Source organism: Benincasa hispida, chromosome 9 (assembly GCF_027475165.1).
Source record: "Benincasa hispida cultivar pf3 chromosome 9, pf3_genome.v1.1, whole genome shotgun sequence".
In the NCBI taxonomy this organism is placed as follows: domain Eukaryota; kingdom Viridiplantae; phylum Streptophyta; class Magnoliopsida; order Cucurbitales; family Cucurbitaceae; genus Benincasa; species Benincasa hispida.
Genome location: NC_143486.1, coordinates 63,033,913 through 63,060,677, shown reverse-complemented (window position 1 = coordinate 63,060,677; position 26,765 = coordinate 63,033,913). Strand labels below are relative to the sequence as shown.

General features: G+C 34.7%; 1 long non-coding RNA gene and 1 pseudogene across 2 annotated transcripts; one reads left to right on the top strand and one right to left on the bottom strand.

Moving 5' to 3' along the window:
* Positions 1-20,307: 20,307 nt before the first annotated feature.
* On the bottom strand, positions 20,308-22,121 carry LOC150033992 (uncharacterized). The gene is made up of 3 exons (XR_016531780.1): positions 21,982-22,121; positions 21,171-21,886; positions 20,308-21,097 (listed from the first exon to the last, which is right to left on the bottom strand). It is a non-coding gene; the product is annotated as an uncharacterized LOC150033992 (long non-coding RNA).
* A 137-nt stretch (positions 22,122-22,258) lies between these two features.
* Positions 22,259-25,192, top strand: LOC120089936 (zinc finger BED domain-containing protein RICESLEEPER 2-like; annotated as a pseudogene). Its single transcript, XR_005485352.2, has 3 exons — positions 22,259-24,664; positions 24,761-24,825; positions 24,914-25,192. The product of XR_005485352.2 is annotated as a zinc finger BED domain-containing protein RICESLEEPER 2-like (transcript).
* Positions 25,193-26,765: the final 1,573 nt, after the last annotated feature.

The following is a 26,765-nucleotide window of genomic DNA, read 5'->3' as shown; positions in this document are numbered from 1 at the left end:
ATTTACAAAACTACGAGTTTTAGGACATAAAATACAACATTCAGCTGTCGGTCTTTAGTGGAGTGCCTCGCAGTTAACGGATGGTGGATCCCATGACTAAAGAGTTTAGTTAGTTATTCATGTACCATTGGAGCTTCGAGCTACACGTCCATGACGTCCCCTTTATAGCTCAATGGATTCAGTTGAGGATCAGTTCTTGGTGTTGATTTGAAATGTTCAAATTGACAAGCGGTATTTTGATTATATATTATATAATCAGTTTGATGTATGAGATACATCTAGTGGAGAATTGATGTAAATGAGATTTACATTAAGTACTATGGAATAGAAAAAGAACTATCGTTTAGATGTTTAATGAGATGAAATATTAAAACTATAGGTTATAAAAATAGTATGATAAGTTGGTTATCATTTATGTTTATAATATTATTAATTATTGGATAATTAATTCTTTTTCTTTTAAATAACCAAAGTATTGGATGGTTATTGGATCATGGTAAACGTGAGTCTAAAAGGAAAGTGGTTTCCTATTTTCAAATTGATGTTTTAAAAGAGATAGAAATGTTTTGATTTTTCTCTCCGCACAAAAGAAACTCACAAAGTCATCAAGTAAATTCGAATTTACTAAACGACGGTTGGGCAAGCTAAATGATCGTGTAGTGGCGAGCTAAACGATCGTGCAGTATTTACTAAAGGATTGCATAGTTTTTCTAGACGATCGCTAGCCCAAGGTAAATGATCGTGTAGAGTCTGTAAGCGATAGACCAAGCTAAACGATGAGCTAAACGATTGGGCATCGACCTATACGATAGGTCTCCGCCTTCTCCCACTTGCCCAGTCGTGTACGCGATCGGTGTTTCCTCCCTTCGTCTGCCTCATACCATGTCCAAACAGAGCCCACCCTCTGGATTTTCACACCGAGATACCAAGGTCACCTTGTTGGTGGTGTCAAACTCAACTCGACGCTGTCGAGGTTTTCTAGAGGCAGTTTGTGGTGCTGTGGAGGCCGTTTGTGTTGCTGAGGAGATTGTGACCGAGTAGATCGTTGAGGACGAGCACGAAGTGTTCGTGCGGTGTTCGTTGCTGTGTTGCGATCATGTAGATCGGGCGTTCGAGGTTGCTATTGTTCGAGCGTTCATGCGCAACGGAGTGTGGAGACGCATCTGCAAATATGTATAGAGTTTTCCCTTACAACATTGGTAATTGTTCATGATATAATTTCTCTGTATGAATTGTATAACCGCTTGTTTTGAAGTCGACTGTAAATATATGTTCATTCATGACTATAATTTGGAATTATCTTGCTTCCGCTGCTCATGGAAATCTCGCTTCTAATCTCCTTCGATATGTATCAGAGCCAGGTTCTCTGATATTCCAAATTAGAGATCTGAATTGAACGCATTTTTCATTCACAGTGGGTTTCTGCATTTGTGGTTAACCGTTTTTGCATTTGTGGATGAAATGATGAATGTTTCGGGTTTAAATTTCCTTTTTGTTAAAGCTTTCCCTCATGAATCAGTTGATTCAGAGTCTTTATTTTCAGAAAAGTCAATCCTTGAATATTTTATTTTATTTTTTCTTTTATAAATAAAAAAATCAGAAATTCGACCTATCTGGTTCTTTTAAAAAGATGGGAACCCTTATAGCATTATTGGGCTATATTGAAATATCTAAGACTAGCTAAGCTTTATCTAATGGTAGGCGATCGTATAGTATCTGATAAGCGATCATGTAGTATCTTGTAATTGATCGTGGAGTGTTTTGCAAGCGATCGTCTAGTATTACTCAGCGATCGTGTAGAGACTGTAAGCAATCGTATAGAGTTAGTAAACGATCGTTTAGAGTTTGATAAGCGATCGTCTAGTCTTTGTTTGACTCATATCGTTAAATGAAGAATTCTTTCATCGTTTAGTTGCTATTTTGGGTGATTGCGCCAACTCATTACAATAATAAAGTCTTTTAAAGATCAGTGTTCTAACACAATGATAGCATTAAAACATATGTTCTCGTAGACTTTTCATAGTGTTCTTGAAACCTAATGAACGTCTCTAACTTTCTACAACGATTTTCTAATGCTAGAAAAAAGGTATAAAAAGTCAAGTTTCAATAGCATATAATTATGTTATATAAACTATTCATCGCATTGACAAAAACGCTATAAAAGGTCTTTTATACTATTTTCTATGGCGGTGAAAAAAGGCCATAAAAGGATTTCTATAGTATTTTCAGGCATGCTGTCATAGATGATGTCATTGAAAGTCATCGACCTTCCATATAATTTTTTTAATGATATAAAAAAAGCTATGAAAAGTTCATTTAAATTGTAAAATTTTAATGTTATGAAGACTTTCTATAGCATTATAAAAAAGCTATGATTTATATTTAGTAGCATTTTTTATTGTTGTAAAAAAAAAAGTTATGATTTAAAAAATGCTATATTAACCTCGTCATAATACCCAATTTAATCCAGTCGTATATCGTTTATATAGAATTTTATGTGTAACAAATTTTTTAAAAGATATTATTATAAAAGAGAATTCCATTATATAAACTTTCAATATAATCAAGTCCATTCACTTCGAAATAAATTTTCAAAAGTTTAAGTTTATATACCACTCATATTATGATGTTTCAATCACAATTACACTTCACAAACATAAATATCATATTTTTTGGGTGAGGTTGCCATATTCTTCAAATTTACATTATAGTAACGAAAAAAAGTAATCTTATATTTTTAGATTCCTTAATATACATATATATATACTTTAGTCTTCTCTTTTTTGACGTGATGCATCATCATTTAGTCCTCACATCCAAACTATTTAACCCATTTGTTATCTTTGAATGCTGCAAATGAAACATATAATTACCATCATAATCATCTCGAAGTCAATCTTACATGGGGCAGAATGTAGAATAAAGTACAATTGAACATGTTACAAAACTAAAAAATCCCCAAAAGTTTAATCGAGAAATTTGCATTCATTTCTTTGAAACTCAGCATGTTTCTAAATCATAAAAGAAACTAGCTCATTGATAACTCTAAAAAAGAGCTATACTTCCTAACTTAATTTAAGTTAGGAATTCATCTTATTTTGTAGATGAATTCATCCCAAGAAGGAAGGAAATTAATTAGAAGAAAATCGAACAGATAATGAGCTAATTTAGAGGTTGGATGCAGAAAATAGGAAAAAGACTAAAAAAATTACGATTCTACCACTAATTGGAGTGTTGCAACCTTTGCTTAACACTCCCATGCAATGCTGAAAGGTAGAATGCATGGATATAGGGCAGCGTTGCAACGCTACATATTTGGACGGAATGCTTCCACCGCACACGCACAAGGAAGCGCCGCACTCAACACCTCAACGCTACTCCAATGTTAGAAGGCTGTGTCAACAAGAACGTTGTAAAGCTCTCACTAGCATTGCAAGGTCGTACCTGGTTTCTATATATATTTTTCTTCAATTTAGGTCAAAAGGGGGGATCCAAGGAGTGGATCTTAGTTCTTCCTTTTCCTTTATTTTTTCAGCACCTTTAAGATAGATTTTAAATTTCTTTTGGGTTGTAATTGATGGATTGGTTCTTTATCTCGAATTTGTCTATGAATTTTTGAAGTAATTTCTATCTAATTCATTTGAGCAAGAGGTTCTATATTAAATTGCTTGAGAATTTTTTAATTGAATTTAATGTTCTTCAATTCTATGATTTTTTTAAAATCTTGATGTAATTTATATTTGCATTTATGTTTTGGATTGACGACCCTATCGTAATTGCATATCTTTGCTAGTTAGTTTCGAGATCACACGTTTCCTTGTATTCATCTATGCTTGAATTTAACCCCATAGCATACGATTGAATATGAATTCTTAGATTTATAGGCTGGACTAGAATCTTAGAAATTCATGTTCAACATAAGTTCAAAGAACAATTTGATTAATTGAATTAGGTTGTCCAATAAATTAATCAACACATCTGCAAATCAATTACTCAACAGATCCGAATCCTCAAATCTATTTCTATATGGACGCTAACGAATCCAAAATTAAGAGCATATAGTTTAATGAGGGAATGGCTTTCCAACTTTAATTAATGTTGAGGATGCTTGATTGATTTGGTTTTAGTTAGTTATCGGCCTTTGTAGGGACTAGTTAAACCAAATTGATTTTGTTGTTGTGCATGAATTGAGTAAAATGTTTGTTTAATTAAAGAACCCCATGATAGAAATTGCATAGAATTCTCCCTCTTATTTAAGAAATTAGATAGACTCTGATCCTAGATTACATTAACGCCTTGAAATTTAATTTCTCACCCCTGTTTTTACTGCTTTACTTGGACAAATATAGCTTAAGAGAGATTTAATTCTTGGCCTCCATGTGGTTCGACCTCATGCTTACAACTTGTGCTACCTAGTAGTATAATTAGTGGTTCGGTAAATTTATAAATATTATTTATTTAGGCTAGGGGTCTAAGAAACGACATTATATTCTCCTCTATGCCCAACAAAATGGTACCGTTGCTGAAGAGGCAAGCCAATTAATCTCTTTTAGTTGAATTTAACTTGTAAATTTTAAAAACCCCAAAAATATTTTTTTTTCTTGTGTCTTCTTGTTTTATCATGGCAAGTGATTTGAACATTTATTATGCGTTTCTTGAAAATCCCAACGAAGAGAGAATAGGTAAGAGAATTTTGTGAGCGTAGAAATTAAATAGGTAAGAGAATTTTTTGGCTACTACGAAATTCTAGAAGATTGAGATATGTCAAGTCTATTTGCTTCAAGGTCATTTATCCAAAGCATGTTTTCAGCTTTCACATGGTTTTGTGCGATCATTCCCCTTGGGATATGCCTAGCCCAAGCTTGACGTCGATAGATGCTTCTTTTGCCAATTCAAGTATTTCGTTGGAGGATTTTGTAAGAGAACTTTCTAACAACTCCGATGAGTTTGTGTAGAAACATCCCTATAATCATAAGGAATTCTCGAGTTACAAGCCAGGATAACTCCTATTTTAGATCCAAAGCTAGAACTGATTTTCAAAGTCTGTGTGATCTCGTTGCTCAGATCACTGAATCAGTTGAGAGATTTGAAGACTCATCAGTGCATCCATCTTCTGAGAGTACCAGGATGGGCAGAGAATTGACCGACATCGATCACCTCGTTGAGCAGCTGATTCCTCATATTCCTAGCCAAGGTATGATGTTAAGTCCTTTAATGTATGAACTTTCTGATAGTTCTTCTCAGTGCGTACAAAAGTCTATTGAGTTTCACCTTGAGCCTCAACCACCCATGCCAATTGATATCGATCATGTTTTTCGACTTACAAATTCCATGCCGATACTGGAGATCTATCCAAAGCTTCACAACGTTTATACTACTAAGCCTGAGTTTATGGAGGAATTTTACCCTTTCAGTGATGATGATGTTTATTCATTATCATGTTCAAAACAAGTTTATGAGGTTGAGTATGAGCTCGAGCTTCATCTTATGGAGCCCTGGGTGATAGAGTTAAAGGTTGTAAAGCCCCATCTTATTCTTCCCTCTTGCATTTCCTTTATCTTTGAATTTTGCTCGTCTTTCCCTCATGAGTCAGTTGATTCAAAGTCTTTATTTTCAGAAGAGTCAGTCCTTGAGTCTTTTATTTTATTTTTTTCTTTTATAAATAAAAAAAATCAGAAATTCGACCTATCTGGTTCTTTTCAAAAGATGGAAACCCTTATAGCATTATCGAGTTATATTGACATATCTAAGAAAGGACCAGACAAGTAAAAGAATTTATTTGTACCTTGATAGGGGACGGGTCACGTCGAGAAACCAACATAAAAAATTTGCCCCTTTTGAAGAGAGCCCGGTGAACAAATTGACTTGCTTTCTTAATTGCTTTCCTAGCCTCGTTTATATTTTTCTTTTGTAGGTTCCCTCTCCTTGGTCCTACAATGAAAGAAAGTCAAATTGAAGTAAGCACCCTCTTACCCACCAACCCATGCACGTAAACGTTTATTGGGGACAATGTATCGATTTAAGTTTGGGGTGGGATACCCGTTGGGTGGTAGTATATTTTAGCTTGGGGTCCTTGAGCACTATGCTCAGACAATGTTGTATGCATAATTGTTTTGATTGCTCTGTTGCTTAGTTTGTTATCACGGTAGTTTATGACACAACTCTTTTTGTGATAAATTTGCATGAAATAATGTTTAGAGAGCATAAACATTATTTTTAACCCAACTTTAAAAAAATTTCTTGTCTCTCATGCATCTATGAGTCACTGCTCTTGCGAAATTAAAGTCTTGCGTGTTTAGAATTGTATTATCTAGTTTGTATTTCTGTTGTCACCCCGAAAGGCCCACTGTTGCCTTAGGAGTAACTCTACTTGTTTTAGAGTAGAACTAGACAAAGTGGATAAAAAAGGCGTAGAGTGTAATAGAAATAAAGAGTTGCACAAAAAATTATAATAAACAAATTAAAAAATGCATAACAAATAAGGCAATTGCTAGTTTGCCTACAAAAAAAATATAATGTGTGTGTGCATGGATAGAGGTGAAAAGAGCTACCTCCGCGGTGTCTAGTTAGGGCCCTACGAGAAAAAAAATGAATAGGTTCCCAACGGTTGAGTGGTGAAAGTTAGCTCTCTAGGTAAAACAAATGTCTTCAATGTTCTGTGTGCATGAGTTTAGGCACTTTTATCTTAGTGTTGTCCTTTTTTTGCAACTTTGGTATGTTCAATGTCGATAACCGAGCAAAACTAGGGGGCAAACGAATTAAGGAGCTTATAAAACCTTGCTAGTTGTGCAAGCTTAACTAGCAAGACTCTAAGCTCATTCATGCATGAATAGATTAAGAATAATTCTTTACGCTTTATTGATTGATTATAATCAAATTTCATTATTGATTACAAATTTATTCATATTTGATTGTTGAGACTAGAGTCACAATCTTACCAATTTGAGCAAGCGTGTTTTTTAATGAATGATTATTTTTGCTTAAATGTATGTTCCTACCTTGCTCGGGATGAGCAAGAATTAAGTTGGGGGTATTTGATAGCTCTCTAAAAGACTTATAATTTATAGCTTAATTTATACTCATAAATGTGTTTTAAATGTTTAATTATCCTATTTTGTAGGTGAATTCATCCTGGGAGGCAAGGAAATTAATTAGAAGAAAATCGAGCAAAAAATGAACTAATTTGGAAGTTGGATGCACAAAATAGGAAAAAAGTCCAAAAATTACAAGTTTGCCACTGATTGGAGCATTGTAACCATTGCTCAATGCTCCCACGCAACGCTAAAAGAAAGAATACATGGATATAAGGCAACATTGCAACGCTACCCATGAGCATTGCAATGCTACGAATTTGGACGAAACGCTTCCACCATGTGCTCACAAGGTAGTGTCACATCCAGCGCCTCAATGCTACTCCACCACTAGAGGGTTATGTCGACAAGAGCGTTACAACGCTCTCACTAGCGTTGCAATGTTGTATATGGTTTCTATATATATTTTTCTTCAATTTAGGACAAAATAGGGGATGCGGATTTTGATGGAGGCCAAGGAGTGGCTCTTAGTTCTTTCTTTTTCTTTTAACTTTTCAGCACATTTAGGATAGCTTTTTAATTTCTTTTAGGTCGTAATCGATGGATCAGATCTTTGTCTCAAATTTGTCTATGAATTTTTTAGGTATTTTCTATCTAATTTCTTTGAGTAAGAGGTTTTATGTTCAATTTCTTGAGAATTCTTTAATTCCATTTAATGTTCTTCAACTCTATGATTTCTTTGAATCTGGATGGAATTTAGATTTGCATTTATGTTTTGGATTAACGACCTTATCGTAATTGCTTGTCTTTGCTATTTAATTTTGAGATCGCACGTTTACCCTAGTAGCATAGGATTAAATGTGAATCTTGGATTTACGGCTCGACTAGAATCTTAGCAATACATGTTTAACCTAGGTTTAAAGAACAGTTCGATTAATTGAATCAATCAATCAACATAATTGAATCCTCAAATCATCATGCATATGAATTTTATTTCTATATGGACTCTATCAAACCCAATAAAATTAAGAGCATATAGTTTAATAAGGGAATTACTTTCCAATGTTAATTAATATTCAGGATGCTTGATTGATTTGGTTTTAATTAGCTACGACTTTTGAAGAGACTAGTTAAATCAAATTGATTTGGTTGTTGTGCATGCATAGAATGGAATGTTTGTTTAATTAAAGAACTCCATTATATAAATTGCATAGAGTTCTCCTTCTTACTCAAGAAATTAGATAGACTCCGATCCTAGATTACATTCACCCCTCACAATTTAATCTCTCACATATTCAAAACAAACCATGTTTTTACTTCCTTCCACAGTCAAATTTAGCTTAGGAGAGATTTAATTATTTGCCTCCCTATTGTTTGACCTCGTACTTACAACTTGTACTACCTAGTAGTATAAGTAATGGTTCGATGAATTTAAAAATATTATATGTTTGGCCAGGGTCTAAGCAACGACATTAGATTCTCCTCTACGCCCAACACTCATTAAATAAGTTTATTCCTTTTGTAAAGTACACAAGTATGTTTGGCTTCTCCTTAAAAAAGAAAAAAAGAAAAAAAGAAAGCACATAACATCATTAGCCTTAAACTCTCCACCAAGTTATAGGTAGCTAAAAAGCAAAGATAATAGTCAAAGCTCCCATTAGGTAACAAAGAAAAAATACAATTTTAAATCTCTAAAACCGATCTTTGGTGTGAAAGTTGTACTCTTTAAAATATAGTTTTGTCTAGCCTTCCCTTCACTTCGTTCGTCTTTGTAAGAAATGACAAAGAACGATTGATGGACCAAAACTGGTTTCATATTAAACAAACAAAAATTACATACACCAATAATTCAAACTTGATTTAGGCATTCCAAATAAGGTATAATCACAAGAACAAAAGATGACCATGAAAATCATCTCATTACCAAACTTGAAACATTTTGAAGAAAAAAGTATAGAAAATAAGATAGAGTGTTAAGTATGAGAGTTAATAAAATAATCAGAAGATGCGAAAGAATAATAAAAGCTGGTAGTTTCTTGTAAAGATGAACTTACAAGTGGAATGGAATTAGTCCAAGTATTGAAAGATAAGAAGAAAATAAACAAGACAAGGTTTACGTAGAAAACCCTAATCCAGAGAGAAAATACCACGATAGAAAAGTTTTATTATCTAAAGTCATGCTTACAAGAGACCTCAACCTCATATATAAAGAGAATGAGGAGAAACCCTAATTTAGTAGGCATGAAGTAAAAGATAAATATGCCCTTAGGGCTACAACACCATATTTCAACATTCCCCTTCAAGTTGGGGCATAGATATCAATAAGACCTAAATTACTAACACAAATTTCAAATGTCTGCCTCGATAATCCTTTGGTCAGAACATCAACAACCTATTGAACTAAAGGAACATAGGGAATACAGATAACCCCGTGGTCTAACTTCTCTTTAATAAAGTGTCTGTCAATTTCAATGTGCTTGGTTCTATCATGTTATACTGGATTGTTGGCAATATTGATGGCAGCCTTATTATCACAATACAGTTTCATGAGACCAGGACTGTCCTAGTGGAGATTAGACAAAAATTTCTGTAACTATATTTATTCACATACTCCTAAGCTTATAGCTCTATACTCTACCTCAGCAGTACTAGTTGCAACTACACCCTATTTTTTACTCTGCCACGTCACCAAGTTTTCCTATACAAATGTACAATATCCCGAGGTTGACTTTCTATCGGTTAGTGATCTTGCCCAATCTGAGTCAGTATATGCTTCGATGTTTCATGTGTCATATTTTCTGTAAACTAAGCCATTCCCTAGGGTGGATTTCAGATTTCTCAGCATTCGAGTAACTGCTTCCATGTGCTCCTCATACAGACTCTGCATGCACTGACTTACCATACTAACAACATAAGAGATGTCGGGTCTGGTATGAGACAGGTAAATCAATTTTCCTATGAGGCACTAATACCTCTATTTATTTACAGGAACTCCTTATGTAGTATTTTTCATTTTTCCATTGGCCTCAATGGGAGTATCAACGGGTTTGCGTCCAGTCATTCTTGTTTCCTTCAACAACTCCAAAGTATATTTTTGTTGAGACACGTATATTCCTTCTTTCAATCTTGCCACTTCCATCCCAAGAAAATACTTTAGACTACTAAGATCTTTGATCTCAAATTCACCTTCCATCATTTGTTTTATCTTAACAATTTCTGCCATATTATTTCCTGATAAAATGATATCATCGACATAAACCACCAAAACAACAATATTCCCTGAAAGTGATTTTTTGGTGAACAAGGTATGATTAAAATGCCCTTGAACAAACCCTTGGGATTTAACAAACATCGTGAATCTATCGAACCATACTCTAGGACATTGTTTCAACCCATATAAGGACCTTATGAGTTTGCAAGCATGGTTCCCAAATTTAGCTTCAAAACCTTGAGAAGGACTCATGTAAACCTCTTCTTCTAACTCATCATTCAGGAAGGCCTTTTTTTACTCCAATTGATGTAGGAGCTAGTCATTGTTCACGACAACAGACAAAAGAACTCAAACCGTGTTGAGCTTAGCCAATGGTGAAAAAGTTTCTAAATAGTAAATCCCACACGTCTAAGTGAACCCTTTAGCAACTAACCTGGCCTTGTATCTTTCGAGCGCTCTGTCAGACCTATAATTCACTGTGAACACCCATTTGCATCCAACTGCCTTGTGACCTTTAGGGAGGGCCACTAAATCCCAAGTCTTGTTTGTCTCAAGGTTCTTCCATCACTGTCACTCTCCACTCGGGAACCTCCATGGCTGCATACACATTAGAACATATTGATAGAGCATCTAGTTCGGTAGTGAAGGCCTTAAACACAGAAGAGATAAAAAAACTGTGCATAGGGTACTTTGTGCATGACCTGATTCCTTTCCTCAGAGCAATTGGCATATCAAGAGTGGTATCATATTGCTAGTTTTCTCTAGCCTCTCTCCAATATCAGAATACTAACTCTGCTTAGATTCCTCAGACAATTCTTCATCTTCCTGAGGATCTACCAGCACCTCATTACCCACTGTAATTTCAACCTTCTCTGAGCTAGTCTCACCATCTTTTATGTGCCCAAAGTTTTCTTCAAGGACCTTCTCTGAACAACAGTATATTGAACCTGAGCTGGTTATGATGTTTGGACAGTTTCCGATGTAACAACAAGGGTTTCCTGGGTTCATTTTTGGACCAGATTCGAGACTAGGTAGACCAGGGACATTTGTATCTGGACTAGGTTCAGGGACATGAGGACTAGGTTCAAGATTCAAAATAATAGGTATAGAGTATGTGGAACTGTTAGTCTCTTCACTCGTGATCTCTCCCTAAAGATGACTAACAGGAAAAAATAGTTTATCTTCAAGGAACATGACATCCATAGTGACAAAGTACTTTATAGAAGATGGGTGAAAATATTTATAGACTCGATGATGAAGGGGATACCCGACAAACACACACTTTTGAGCTCGTGGGGCAAACTTAGTCTAGTGAGAACCATGAGTGTGTATGATAATGGGCAGAAATGGACGTTATTACAGTGCTAAGTTCTTAAACAATGATGGCTTGCATTGATAAAATATATAAGATTGCGTCTAAAAAGCATTAAGTTTATAACATTGCGATCGCATGTGTTCATCACATAGAAACAATTAACTTTTGTATTTTTATGCAGAATATGTGTTGACGCAAGGCGGAAAGCGTGATCACAAGAAATCAATAGACGAGCACAACATTACCGCAAGGCTTTGCGGTGATTTGTGCTCGCAAACATCTGCTCAAGAAGGATTGCTGCATAGAGCCGGCGCAACTTGGTGGGCGCATCTGGATGAAAGGCATAATTAATCATGATGGGACAAAAAGCTGATGACGGTCAAATCCGAATTAAGTTGACAAGCCACAAACGATAACAAGTACATTCAGCTTTTCGGTGACAAATATTCAGCGTATCAGTCAGAGAATTAAAGTCATCCCATCTGTGCAATCATAAAAGAGAAGCCACCTTTCACCCTGAAGGCTCTATAAATACCGAAGGCATCCTTCAGAAAAGGGGTTTAGTTCGGATACTTAGATAATTTTCTCCATAGTTCCATAGTTTTTATTTTAAAACGGAGCGAGAGAAGGGAAGAGACGCCGGAAGGTTGCTCAGGGAAACTCGAGAGAGAACCCGGAGGCGTAGGAAGCAGAGAGCGGTTCAACTCTTGCAAGAGCAAGATTATCTTTTGAAGAAGAGTAGAAAAGACAGTGTAAAAGCCTGGGAAGTAAGAGATTGCTACCAGACTCTTTATTCTCTTCTTGCATTGTTCTTTTGTATTTCAACTTTATATTTATACAATGGAAGTTCTTATTCTACATATGTTCACTCTCTTACACGCATGAGTAGCTAAACTTATCGAATGGGTTGAAAAGAACTAAACTAACATGACCTAGGATCTTCATTACATGCGATTATCTTGTTTTATGTTGTGCCCAATACCCTTTTAGAGCTAATCGAGAGGGAGTCTAAAGAAAGAACCTAAAGACTCGAGAGAGCTAGGTTAGAATGTAGACTCGAGAGAGCAAGATTAGATCTGCATAAGCAAGAGATAGGGATTTAGAGATAAGCTCTGTTTGCCAACCTTCATCGCATGCACCCTAGAGATAGGTTACGATATTATGTGGTCGCCTTATTTGTGTGTGTGTCATTTTTTCATCGCCTAAATAAGAATAGAGGCTTATGTGTAGGTCTCATAGACTTATCGCATATATCGCATGCATTCTAGCATTAGAAGCCGTAGCATTCGCGTCGTAAGATGGTTTACTATTGTATGTATGTTGCATGGTCGCATAACATGAACGCATCCTAGGAAGTGTTAGCTGAATCCCTTATCAACCCATTCACCGCATACTCATCGCATCTCCTGTTTTATCAACTCCTTTCGAAACTTTGCCTCATTTGTTCATTGTTTATTACCGCAAGCAACAAACCAAACAACTATTTAAGTTGCCGGTTACCGCAAAGTCTTCCTAAAAATTACCACTGCATACTGTTTTTCCAAGTCCCTAAGTTCGACCCTGGACTTACCAGGAAACTCAGTGGGGTTTATACTTGGATTTTATTGAGAAAACTTGTTGCTCAACGCAATTCCATCACTTCATTTCATTCCATATTTCTACCTCATAAAATAATGCATCAGTGTACAAAAGCTGTACACCCAAACACACAAAGAGGAACCTCCGAGATAAGATGTGTAGATTGGCAGGACTCTTGAAAGCACTCAGAGGGTGTTTGAAACTTGAGTACATGTGAAGGCATCCTCTTAATAAGATGGATTGCAATAAGAACAACATCTCCCCATAGGTACGATGGAAGAAACGCCAAAATCATCAAGGAATGAGCAACTTTAATGAGATGACGATTTTTGCATTTAGCCACCCTATTTTGTTGCGGGGTGTAAGCACAAGAGTTTTGATGGATAATCCCTTTTGAAGTCGAGAATTCTCGGATGGTGCGATTAACGAACTCACGTCCATTGTCACTCCAAAGAACGACAATCTTCATATTAAACTGAGTTAAGATAGTGGTATTAGGGGGCCAAAAATTTGTTGAGGGTGCGGCCCCCTCAATAGATTCACTCACAAGGGCACGACCAGGCTTCGATTTGTCATTTAGAGGGTAACGTTTGCCATTAAGGGACCGACCATGCAGTTTCCAGCATTGATCCTTCATGTGCCACGACTTTTTGCAATGTTCTCATATTGGGGGCGTTTTGCCATTCTGCTTGTCACCATCTGATCCAGAGGATTTCACCCCAAAGGCAGCTGACTCCACAGTGGTAACAACAAACCCATTCATTGCACTCAATCGATCTTCTTCTAATCGAACCTCTGAACAGACTTCCGTGAGAGACGGTATCGGTTTCTGCTCTAGTATTCGACTCCTAACCGTATCAAATTTGAGGTGCAATCCCACAAGAAATTCATACACACGATCAACATCTTCTATCTTTGAGTACTGAATTCCGTCATGTGGGTAGTTCCAAATGATCTCTCGACACAAATCCATTTCTTGCCATAATAAAGACATCTTGTTGAAGTATCACATTACATCCATGCTCCCTTTTTTGCAGTCATGGACCTATTTACGTAGAGTATACAGGGGAGATTTGTTCTCCTCTAGAATATAACCTTCGGACTGCATCCCAAATATCTCGTGTGGTGGCTGAATAAAGCAGGGGTTTCCCAATTTGTGGTTCCATGCTACTGATCAATATCGAGTGGAGCAATGAATCCTCTCCCTTTCAGACACACTCTTGAGGATCCCCAAGGCTTGGTCGTGGTATTTCTCTAGTCAAGTACCCAAATTTATGGTGCCCTTCAAAGATCATTTTATTGTTTAAGACAAGGAGAAGTAATTCTGGCCATTCAGTTCCTCTCCTGTGATCATCGCTGTAGAGTTTCCTACAGACCCAGATAAAATATTAGCAGTAGGAAGAGTAGAAAACATTGCTACCGAATTTTCTGAGTAGATTGAAAAACCGAACGAATCATGGCCATTCAATTTGGCCCCAAAAGGAGCCATCTATTATTGGAGACTGGCCAATTGCTATTGGAGTTCCCTATGGGATTCAGATATTGAATGTTTCTGTCCATAAGAAATGGAATTTTCTCCAATGGAATCAAACATTAGATATTGTGGCTGAACTGGGTACACGTTTGGGAGAGGCTGTTCACCATGTTGCTGTAGAAAAGAAGCTACTACTGGAACTCCAATTGATGCGAACAAATACTACCCAAACTCGACGCTGCTCCGAAATAGCTGTGAAGTTACGTAGTAAGGGAACTGGAATCGGCCGGCTACTACTGGATGCGAAGGCTTCAATCTGATTCCACCTGGCTACTGGAATCCCTTTGATTGACTGCTATTGCAGCTGGGAGATGCGCGAAGCATCGGCTGGAACAAACCCACCAGCCATCTGGGTGACTCGCTATCCGTCTGGGTTGAGGACGCTCGGCGGCGCAACTCCAGGGGCTACGGCAGATCCAACTGGGTTGAAGAATTTTGACAGTGTGACTTCAGTTGACGGTCATGGTTGCGTCGGGTTCAAAATGATCAGGAGATATCGATCCACGACTGCTTGAATCATGGCCATATTAGTCGTGTCTGCTATTATTCCCTCACCCACCAAGTTTGATGACTGAATTTCTTTTATCGGGGCTAGGGTTTCATCACCTTGCTTTGATACCATATTGAAAGATAAGAAGAAAAGAGACAAGACAAGGTTTACGTGGAAAACTCTAATCCAGGGAGAAAGAACCATGATAGAAAAATGTTATTATTTAATGTTATACTTACAAGAGACCCCAACCTCAGATATAAATAGAATGAGGGAAAACCGTAACTTAGTAGGCATAAATAAAAGACAAATATGCCCTTGGGCTACAACACCATATTTCAACACAAAGCTCATAACTATGATAAAAAGAAGAATGTAAAGCAATAATACGACATCATTCCAAAACCTCCAACAAAAATTCTAGGCCAAGTAAAACTTCTTGAATTGAAAACATTTTAATTTTGAAACTAATACAACACACAATTAAATCAACTAGCTTCCTCTCATACGTTGCAGTGTGGAATAGAACCTAAGGTCTCATGTGCAGCTGATCAAATAAGACATATAAAGAGTTAACACTTGATAAATAACATTTGGCAAGTAGCATCCACTATTCGTACCAAAACATTTACATCAAAGACACACTCTATCCATAACATTGCTTCAAACATGCGTTATCTATAAGTAGGTTAAGTAATAATAAATTAGAAAACAAGATTAGTCCCCACTAAAGAAGATTATTGTTAGGATTTATGTTCTAAATCTTGTAGTTTGTAATCCATAAGCATATCATTTATTAATAAAAATAAGAAGTTATTTTATTTACGGCTTAGACTTGCTTTACTCAAATCCCATAAATGAAGTTCCGAAGTTATTTTATGTAACTTAAACAGGTATGCGGTTGACTTACAGTTGGATCATGTTCAAGTAGTAACGTAAAAGGTCTACCATTTACAGCTTAGACTTGCTTACAGTTGCATCATATTCACAAGTATGAGGTTGACTTACAGTTGGATCATATTTACGGCTTAGACTTGCTTTACTCAATTCCATAAATTATGGATACGACCTAATATGGAATGGATTCATACCTGTGTGGGCTTGTCTTTTGATTTGTATGAGTGAGTGTGGTCTATGTTGACGACTCAATGTGCCTACCATTTTGTAGACAGGACTGAGTGGGGAGCTGGGAATGTAACTTCACAAGCTGGAATTCACTCCTTCCCATCATTAGGGTAAAGTAGATGAATTATTCTCTTAAATGCTGATTCAAGGTATTAAATAATGGGCCCCCTCCCTCTCATTTCCATGAGAGGGACTTTGTTTATAGTTGGACTATAAACAGGTTGTTTATTAGAGGATCGGTGAGATTTAAGGAGCAAGAGGTAATTATAGAGGTAAAATGGTAATTTGACCTAGCTGTAATTAGGAAAGACTCATGAAGAATTGACTTAGTTGAAGTGGTTATATTCATGAACACAAAAATATATCTACAATGCAAAGAGTGCAACTATGGGTCTTTGGAAGAGTTACTTATAATTAATTAGTGTTGACTAAATTTAATTAATGAGATTAATTAATTAAACTCAAATAGGTCCATAAGGTCCCCTGCTAACTCACTAACGGGTAGCAGCAAGGAGTTATAGTTTTGGAAGAATTTGAAGTTATTCAAATTTAATAAAGAAATGTGCATTAATTATATGTGAGAAGATTAATATAATATATGGAGATACATTATAATATAAAGATAAATTTGAATAAGATTGAAAATTAATCTTTAAGATATGGGTGAATTAATACTTGAATGAGATTCAAATATTGTAACATCAATTAGATTTATATTAAAACTATAGGTTATAAGAGAGATGATTTTAGTTGAATATATGATATTTAATTAAAATTAGATAATAGATAGAAGAATTTTAAAAATATTCACTTTATAGCAAAAAGTTCCAAAAGCATAAAGTGTAAATATTTTTAAATATTTTTTTTTATATTTAAGAGCCCTTAAAATTATTTATTTATTTAACTTGATCAATTACATAATTAAGGGTTGTTTTCAAATATAAAAAATTGACCCCAAATATTTACCAATTAACAAAATGTCACTATCTTTCAGTAATTAACACTGATAGACTGATAGACAGTGATAAACTTTGATAGATATCTATTAATGTCATCACCATTAGACTATTGCATTTTGCTACATTTAAAAATACTTTCAATAGTTTTACCATTTAAAATAATTTTTCATTAATTAATAGGATTTAATATAATTAAATTAAATTGTTTTAGTTTAATTATATTAAATCAGTTAACTCCCCTGCAATTATAGCATGGGAGTGGTGGGAGGTAACTTTCCTCACAGTTATTCTTCCTCTGCCTAAAAACGTGAAAGGGAAAGAGAGTTTTGGATCTCTTCATTGATCACTCTCACAAGAAACAGAACTATCTCATGAAAAAATCTCTACATTCTCTAAAAAGAGAATACTCTCTCAAAATTTATCTTTGTTTCCCTTCTCCTCCAAAACAAGACGTTTCCCACAAGTCATTCCTTGTCTCTAAGAGAATAGCAAGGTAACTCTTGTAGTGGTATTCATTCTGTGTTTGAAGAGTTTGTGATCTCAGAGAAGAATTAGACAAGTTATCAAAGAAAGTCTACAAACGTTATATTTCTTCTCTTCTTAACTCGAAAAGCATGCTTAATCTTTTATTTTTCCTCTTTTTTGTGTTGTATGCATTGTAGAATTAAATTGATGCAAAAATGTTTATTTGTTTCCGCATGGGATTCAATCCCTTCCCTTAACTTATTTTGAATGAAGATTGAATAATGGAACTTTTCTACACGGCATTTTATAAAGAGAAGTAATAAGATATTATGAAAAGACAAGAATGTCCTACAAACTTTACCAGTAGCATACTCTTAGAAAAGTTTCGATGATCAAGAGATACTCAATTCAAACAACACCCTTGAAGCAAAATAATAAACACAGAGGAACTCAATACAAACACCTCTTTTGCTCCCTATTACTTGACTTAAAAACTAAATACAACAAACTTTCATAAGTTAAACACAGCCTATATTTCGAAAAGAAATGATTTACTTTCACTATGGTTTCAAATTCTTTAACAACCATAAACTTAACAAGAATGCAACATACTAATGCATAATAATATTGAAAACGTATGACGACTACGAAATTGAACAAACCCAAGAGCGTATTTTGGCAAATCAACAACATAGCAACAGAATGATAAAATGAAGGCAAATTAACAACATTTAGTAACAGATTATAATAGATATGATAGAAGAAAACATGCTTGAAATAAATTTGCTTCTCAGATTCATAACTGGAAGATTCTTTATGAAGATCTCTAAATCATCATCCCATCAAATCAAAAGCAAACATAGGATAAAGAAAACAAAAAAATAAAATAAAATAACTTAATTAGATCCAACAAGGCTCCACGAAGATGGTGCCTTTGTTGTCTTACTATCAAGACATCCCCATCAAAAAATAATATTGAAGCACCTAGCGCACATCAACTGTTGTTACAATCAATGTTACAACATTTCACAAAATGTTCAAATAACAGGTAAAAATAACATCAAAGATTGGTAACTCGATTTGGTCCAATCACCTACGTTTGGGGGTAGTGTATCGAGGAAAGATAATTTCACTAATATAAATGATAAACAATTATAACACAGTACTTATCTATAACAACAACACCATTACAGTGACTTCTATAGAGCTTAATAACTCAACCATTCACCTAGGCTCTCTTTAGATGTGAGATTCTCTCTCTTGGATGCTCAAGCTCCCTTTAAGCAATGATATTAGTGAATATTTTAGACTTTCCCTAAGAATGAAACTTCTTTTCTGCTAGACTTAAACTCCCCTTAAGCCGTGAGATTTTCTCTCACTTGAGCTGTATCTTTTCCACTCGAGTAAAGACCACTTCACTCATCTAGCAGCTCCCCTTAAGCTTGAGAATTTATTCTCAAGAAGTAAACTGATGAAGCACACAAATAGCTTAGAGTATGTCTTCAACCTAACAACAATACATTATTCAACGTTTCAAAAATCACACTTTTGACATAAGAGTTTCACAAGACAACAGCTCTCAAAATGTTTTGTGAAAACAACCAGCTCTAAACCAGCAACTAAAGAGCTTTAAATAAGCACAATGGAAACACAAAATGACGAATCTAACTTTCAAAAATAGTCACATACGGAAAAAGAAAAGATCTGCAAAATTCTGGAAGCAAGATATTCCACATGAAACATGTATTTTGCAAAATCAACATTTCTAGAAAACGTCTCTTAATCAGATAGGCCAAATACAGAGACAACTCAAACAACGTCTGCCTATCTTAGACAAATGTTGCCAACACACAAAGTGTAACAGACTTCCATTTTGACAATATTTTAGTAAGTCTATCCACCAAAAATAAAAAACAAAATAAAACAAAAAAGCCAACAAACAAATGACCTCTACCTTTTTGACAAACTTGAAAAAAAAGAAAGGAGAACAACTACAACTACCAAACAAGAACATCATTCATTAGCAGCATCAAAATCGTGTGCACTAGAGTTAGCCTCTTGATCAGGATCAACAATAGAACCATGGAGAAGATTCAACAAATCATCAACTTCAACTTTTATGCAACAATTCGTAGAAGTAGAAGCCCGAGCTCCCGAGACTCATTGGCCAACACATTTATTGTCTTCTTCCCCCAAGGAGTTTGAAAAAACTTCCTAACTTGGGCCACTCTCAGCAGCAGGAATATCTGTGTGAACTAGGTTAGACACATACTCGCCTTGATATAATCGATACCTAAAAGTAATGATCGAAGGCATTGGTCCAAGAATATCTAAATAAGTTAAAATGTCATGTTTTTGGGTAAAAAAGATTCCAAAAATGAGGTGTGGAAAACACAGGGGAACTTTGATTGCATAAGAACCAATACGTTTCTTAGTCTAGTTAATCACAAACACCCCATAGTTAAATTGAGTACTAGAGCCTATCTAGTAAAGTAGGATGGTAGGACTAGTAGAAAGACCAAATTTGTTAGTGGAGAGATACCAGTTTTCATTGTCAATTTTGTACATCAGAACAAACATCACACTTAAATCAGCATAGGGTAACTGACTTTTTTAAGGTCAAGATATTTTAACTCCACTAGTTAATTGAAACACCAAATCAAACATAGATGGCCTCTATTCAGTAACTTTTTCAGGGACACGTCAATCAAGATACTTGTTTATCAAGGCAGCAGAAAAAAATGTAGTTACCTCTCACATGAACCTTGCAGAAATCATGATCATCAGCCTTACTAAACTGATTAGGCGGATTTACATAGAACTCCAAGGATAATAAACACCAAGATTTTGGATTGTTCATACCAAAACAACCTTCACAATAGTTCCATAATCTCAAGACAATCCTGAGCTTGCTTAGACAAATCTCTTACCACTGCAATTCTTCTATTCAATTCAAATTTCCACATCTTAACATTGTCTTCCGTATAAAATGAGATTCCATCAAAGAGAAATGCGAAACAAAATATGAAGATGTCTTTTCCTAATATTTTTAGGTGACTGCTCTTCTTGAGTTTTAGGAGGACTATCAGGAAAACTTTTACATTCAGGATGATCACTTTGCTCATCAACCCACTCGAAGTCAGAGTCTTTATCATCACCACCTGGTTTAGAAGAGCTTGGACCAACATCACTCTCTTTCGTCTTTCCTTTCTATCTCAATAGATTAATAGGGATGTTATCTTTTGATGTGTCCTTAGCGGAATCGGATATATCAAAACTCCCATGCTCTTCATTTGAATCTTCAAAGCTACTCTCCATAGTTTATGTAATGACCCGAGTTCAGGAGGGGTACATGATTGAATCGATATCACATCCGAATGAGAGAGATCCTGAGTACATGAAAGTATAGTTAAGAAAGGCTTAAAAGAATTAAAAGCTACTACATATACTAACAAGGTGCACCTTCCTTTTGCGGTGGCTCAATGATAGGAACTCCAAAGTTAAGCGTGCTTAGCTTAGAGTACTCCAATATTGGGTGACATCCTAGAAATTTTCTTAGGATGCATGTGAGTGGGACAAAACTCAAACCGTGAAGGTTTAGTTTGGTTTACCGATTTGCCCGACCCGCTTAAGTAGGGTTAGTGAGGGTGATATAACATAATATCTTTGACTTCGATTTCATCTTCTTCGTTCAGTCACTCGCCGCTCCCCTCTCTCCCTGTCCGTCTGCCACTCTCCTTTCTCCCTGTCCGTCCATTAGCATCACTCAACTTTGTCGTCAGCGTCGATAAGGTTTGTTTGAACTGAAATTTATTATGGGTTTTGTTTATTTTTTTTTATTTGAAATTTCTTCCAAGTTTATCGTAGACTTCATCTAAAAATTCTTTTAGATTTACTGTTTTTTTTTTTTTTTTTTTTTTTTTTTTTGTTATCTTGATTTCTGAATCAATTTTTTTATTGACTGCAAATTGTGGGTCTGTTCTAATCTTGATTTCTGAATCGATTTTTAACCTATTTCTTTCAGGAAACAAGCCCTCAAACAAATAGGAAAATCTGGAAGATACTGAAGGCTTGTTTCTTGAGCCCCTGTCCTCAACAAACTCTTCAATCCTTGTCCTTCAAGAAGTCAGCTTCTCTTTCACTTCTTTAATGGCTTTCTCTTCTGCTTCTCCTTCTGTCTTCATCAATAAAAGCAAGTTATTTAGAAATCTTCCTAAAAATTTGTGACATGATTGATATACAAGTCAAACCATAAATTTCATAAAATATATACCTGTTTCTAAATGAAATCAGCCCAAAACCGAATCTGGCTTCGTATATAGGGATCTTGAGGTAGAAGGGAAGGGCCAATGTTCTTCCAAACTTCCTCTGTGTACTAAAAAATTACCGATGGTTCGCAAATGGGTCTTCCATTGTGGAAGAGTACAAGAACGTTCTTGTAAACAGGCTTGTTGCTTAAAAGTAATAGGCAGAAGGCTTGCTTTAATTGTGAAAAAATAGAGGTTATGACTAAAAAGAAATAAAATTAAATTGGTTGAAGGATGAAGTTCTTAGTTCAATTTGAAAATTGAAAAAGAAAGAGAGGATGAAAGAGGGGGATTTGGAGGAGAGAGGAGAGGAGAGAGAATATAAGAGGAGAGAGAAGTGGAAAAAAATTAAAAATATTTATTTATTAAAGTCATCTTGCCACTTCACCATTTAGTCTATTAAATTTATTAGTAGATGGACCTTTTAAATCTATTCTTGAAAACTATGACTATGTCATATTTGATGACTATTTTGTTTTTTGTTTTTATTTTTGAAAATTAACTTTCAAAAAGTTTGTTTTTGTTAGAGAAATTTGGCTAAGAAATCAACCATTGTACTTAAAGTTGCAATTCATGGTAAGAAATATAAATGAAATATGCTTAATTTTCAAAAAACTAAAGATTATTAAACTTAGTAATGTGTTAATTTAAATTTTATTTTTTATAGGATTCATTGTTTGCGAATGAGACTTCAAATCAAAGTCATTCTAGTTCAGTAAGATTGTTAGGAAAAAGAAAACCTAATAAACCAGCTTCATGGGCATGAGAACATAGAAGGAAGTAGTCCTGAATATCGAGGGTTGCTTGCAAGTACTGTAGGGTTATGTATGCATGTGATTCCAAGAGAAATGGTACAACAAATCTAAAAAGACATATAGAGAAATGTAAGAAGTATATAAATAAGTCAAAAGATTATGTTGAAGGAGAGGGAGATTCTGAAAGTAGTTTGATGGCTACATCCTTCACTCAAGAAAATTGTAGAACAATGTTTGCTTGTATGGTCATATTAGATGAATTGCCATTTAAGTTTGTAGAAAGTGAAAGGTTTCGTAAATTTTTTCAGGTATTAAATTCGAAGTTTATAATTCCATCAAGAGTAACTCTTACAAGGGATTGTTTTCAAATGTACATGGGGGAGGAAAAAAAGTTAAAGAGTGCATTAACTCAAAATGGTCAAAGAGTTTGTTTAACAATTGATACATGGACTTCCATGTAGATTATTAATTATATGGTTATAACAACTCATTTTATTGACGACGGTTGGAATTTGCACAAAAGGATTCTTAACTTTTGTCAAATAGCTAATCATAGATGAGATACAATAGGTAGAGCAATTGAAAAATGCTTAGAAAGTTGGGGTATTGATAGCCTTTTTACCATAGTAGTTGATACTGCAAGATCAAATTAAATGATAGAGTTATTACATATTTGGTTAAAAAGTTTAGAGACAAAAATGGATTGGTGTTAGATAGTGAATTTATTCAGGTTAGATGTTGTGCCCATATCCTTAATTTAATAGTTAGTGATGCTTTAAAAGATTTACACATGCCTATCATTCAAATTAGAAATGTTGTGAAGTATGTTAGGTCATCTCCTACAAGATTACAAATATTTAAAGATTTTGCTAAAGAAGATAAGATGTCAACAAAAAATTGTCTTACAATGGATGTCCCAACACGATGGAATTCAACTTTCAGTATGTTGGACGGAGTGATTAAGTGTCAAAAGACATTAGAAAGATTAGAGGAGCATGATCCAAGTTATTTTCCAAAGGATGATATGCCTAGTATTGGATATTGGAATAATGCAAAAGTGTTTGTAGAGTTCCTAAAGACTTTCTTAGAGGTAACGATAAAGTTTTCAGCATCTATGTTTGTGACTTCAAACATATTTTTTCATGAACTATGTTTGATCCAAGAAATAATTCATGAATACTCGTTGCATAAGAATGCATTATTGAGTCAAATGACATTAAGCATGCAGAAAAAATTCATCCAGTATTGTGGTATAACTACAAGTGAGAAGACAAATTTATTGTTATATGTTGCTGTAGTTCTGGACCGTACATACAAGATGACTTATTTGAGTTATTGCTTTAATGAATTTTTGGAGGAAGAAAGTGAAAAAAATGGACGAATAAGGTTGAAGAAGCATTTCGTCATTTGTGTGATGATTATTATATAAGAATGTCAATGCCAAAAGAACAATATCCACAGATACATCATCCACACCTATTAAAGGATTTAGCTTTCAAAGTCAGAGTGAAACACCTTCTATCTCATCTAGTGGATCGAGTGGAACTGGATCTTATAAGGTACGTATTGTGGTTCATGGTAGATTTAAACAAATTAATAAAACAAATCTAGATAATGCTAAAACAGAGGTGGCTTGTTATCTAGATAGGCTCGTATAGAGATGCTAATCGATTTAAGATTATTAGCCAAGTAGCCAGGGATATCTACAGTATTCCAATATTTACTGTGCCATCTGAGATGGCCTTTAGCACTAGAGAATGGGTGTTAGATTCTTTTCAAAGTTCATTAACTCCTCAAACTATAGAGGCACTCATTCGTGCTCAAAATTGGCTTCAATCTAAACCTTTGGATGATATGACTAAAGAAATTGATGGAGCTGAAGAAATTGACGAGGGTAATAAATAATGTTATCATAATGGCTACAAATTTTATTTATTTCATTATTTGGAAATTTTCATTTATGAGCTAATTGTTTTTTATTTTGATCTAGAATTCATAAACATACAAAAGGAGATTGAAGCTGCCTTTGAGAATTTAGATTATAATTCTACGGTTGTAAGTTTGTACTCCTAAATCTTACTTACATATATATATATTTTAACATTAAATCTGAACTTGTTAAGTATTAATTTTTTTTTCTTAGAGTGTTGAAGTATGATGATGCAATTGGAATACAAGATGAAGATGAAGATAAAAGACTTGATGAAGGGTTTTGGGAAGAATTATATAGAATGTTGATGAATTTTCCTTTTCCCCTTTAAACAAATTTGTTTTCATTTTACAAAACTTGTATTTCTTCTCTTTCAATTTGTGTTGTTGATAATTTTTTGTGCTCCTTTGATTTGTACGTGCAGGTGGAGTTTTGGATTTGTTTCTTGTTGACCATTTTTTGATTTATACCTAAAATTTTATATGCAATTTATGTACCGTTGTCATGTATGTTTGTTATTTATTGATGAATTAGTTTTTAAATGGCAATTTTGTGATGAGTTATCCAAGTTTTTGACTATTGAAAATTGTTCCAAGTTAATAATAGTGATAATAACTTAAAAGCAAAAAAGAAGGAAGAAAGGAGAGAGAGGAGAGAGAAGAGAAAAAATTGACCCAACCCGACCGGGATCAAACCCAACCCAGTTTGGGTTGGGTCAGTTTTCATCCATACAGAACCGGCTCGTTTTCGGGTCGGATCGATTTTTAAGAAAAATCAACGTGATCCTGTCAAATTACATCCCTAGTGGGAACAACTTTTACTTGTAGAAGCATTCAAGACATGTAAGGACGACGTAGCCAAGGTCGCAGGAGAATGCAACGACCATCAAGTACCAAATCTGGATTTCGAATCCTAATCCGAATCCTGAGTCTGGAGCCTTAGAAATTCATCAACATTAGCAAACTCAATAGGATTAGTAGTCTCCTTATTCTTAGGATCAACACTTTTAGAGGGCAATAAAGTCTTCTATAGCCTATGCTCATTTTAAGGAATACCTTCCTTGTTCAACACTCCAGATGTAATAACATTGGATAAGACATCAAGTGGGTGATCGACTACTTCAGCAATGACAACATGAATAGTCTCTTGACCTCTAGGGTTAGAAATATCCTCTTCTGAGTTAAGTACACTATCAACAAAATCGGTAATGAGGCCAACAGAACTAATAAGATCATTTATTTCATAAGCCTTAGTTTCTTTCTCATCATTATTCACTTCAAGAATATCATACGCATTTGTCGTCATATTTTCATCATTGTTTGTAACACAAGTTTTCTCACCTTCATCGGACACAATTTTAGACCCGATATGCAACATTCTAGTAGATTCAACAATATTTTCCATTACAGAGATAATTGGTTCATTAATAGAGGGATTCAAAGACCAACCTTGATGTTGAGAGAAAGTCATAACAACCTCTAGGCCAATAAGGTCTTCCATGGTTAGTGATATGGCATAAGTGCACGTGTCGAATAATAATATAGTTAAAATTAAAATGACATAAGAGGTCAAGAATCGTCCTAAGGGAATCGGAATGATTATTCTTTAAGCTATTCATAGATCTTTTCAATTTTATTTACAGGAACAACTGTGATAGAAAAAATTAAACTAATCTACGAAAGCTATAAAAGAGATCGAACATAAAGATTATTAACAAATGAGCATTTTAGGGAATAGAATTCATCAAAGGCATTATTAAATACAATTGCTTGATTCTTGAAATAATTAACAAAACACTTATATCTAAAAGTCTTTTATCCAAATTGAATCTTTCATAAATAATCTTTTAGTTTACTTAAACCTTAATAATTAATTACTTGAAATTAGATGATTAAGCAAAGAATTAAGACCCTTCATCAGTAATCTCTATCATTATCCAACTACACCTTTTGTTTGCAAAGATTGTCTAGCATGCATGATCTAATCTAAAACTCATTTGTTCAAGCAAGACTTTAAATCATGAAATCATTCAAATATTGATCAGACATTCAAAAGAATTAAGAAC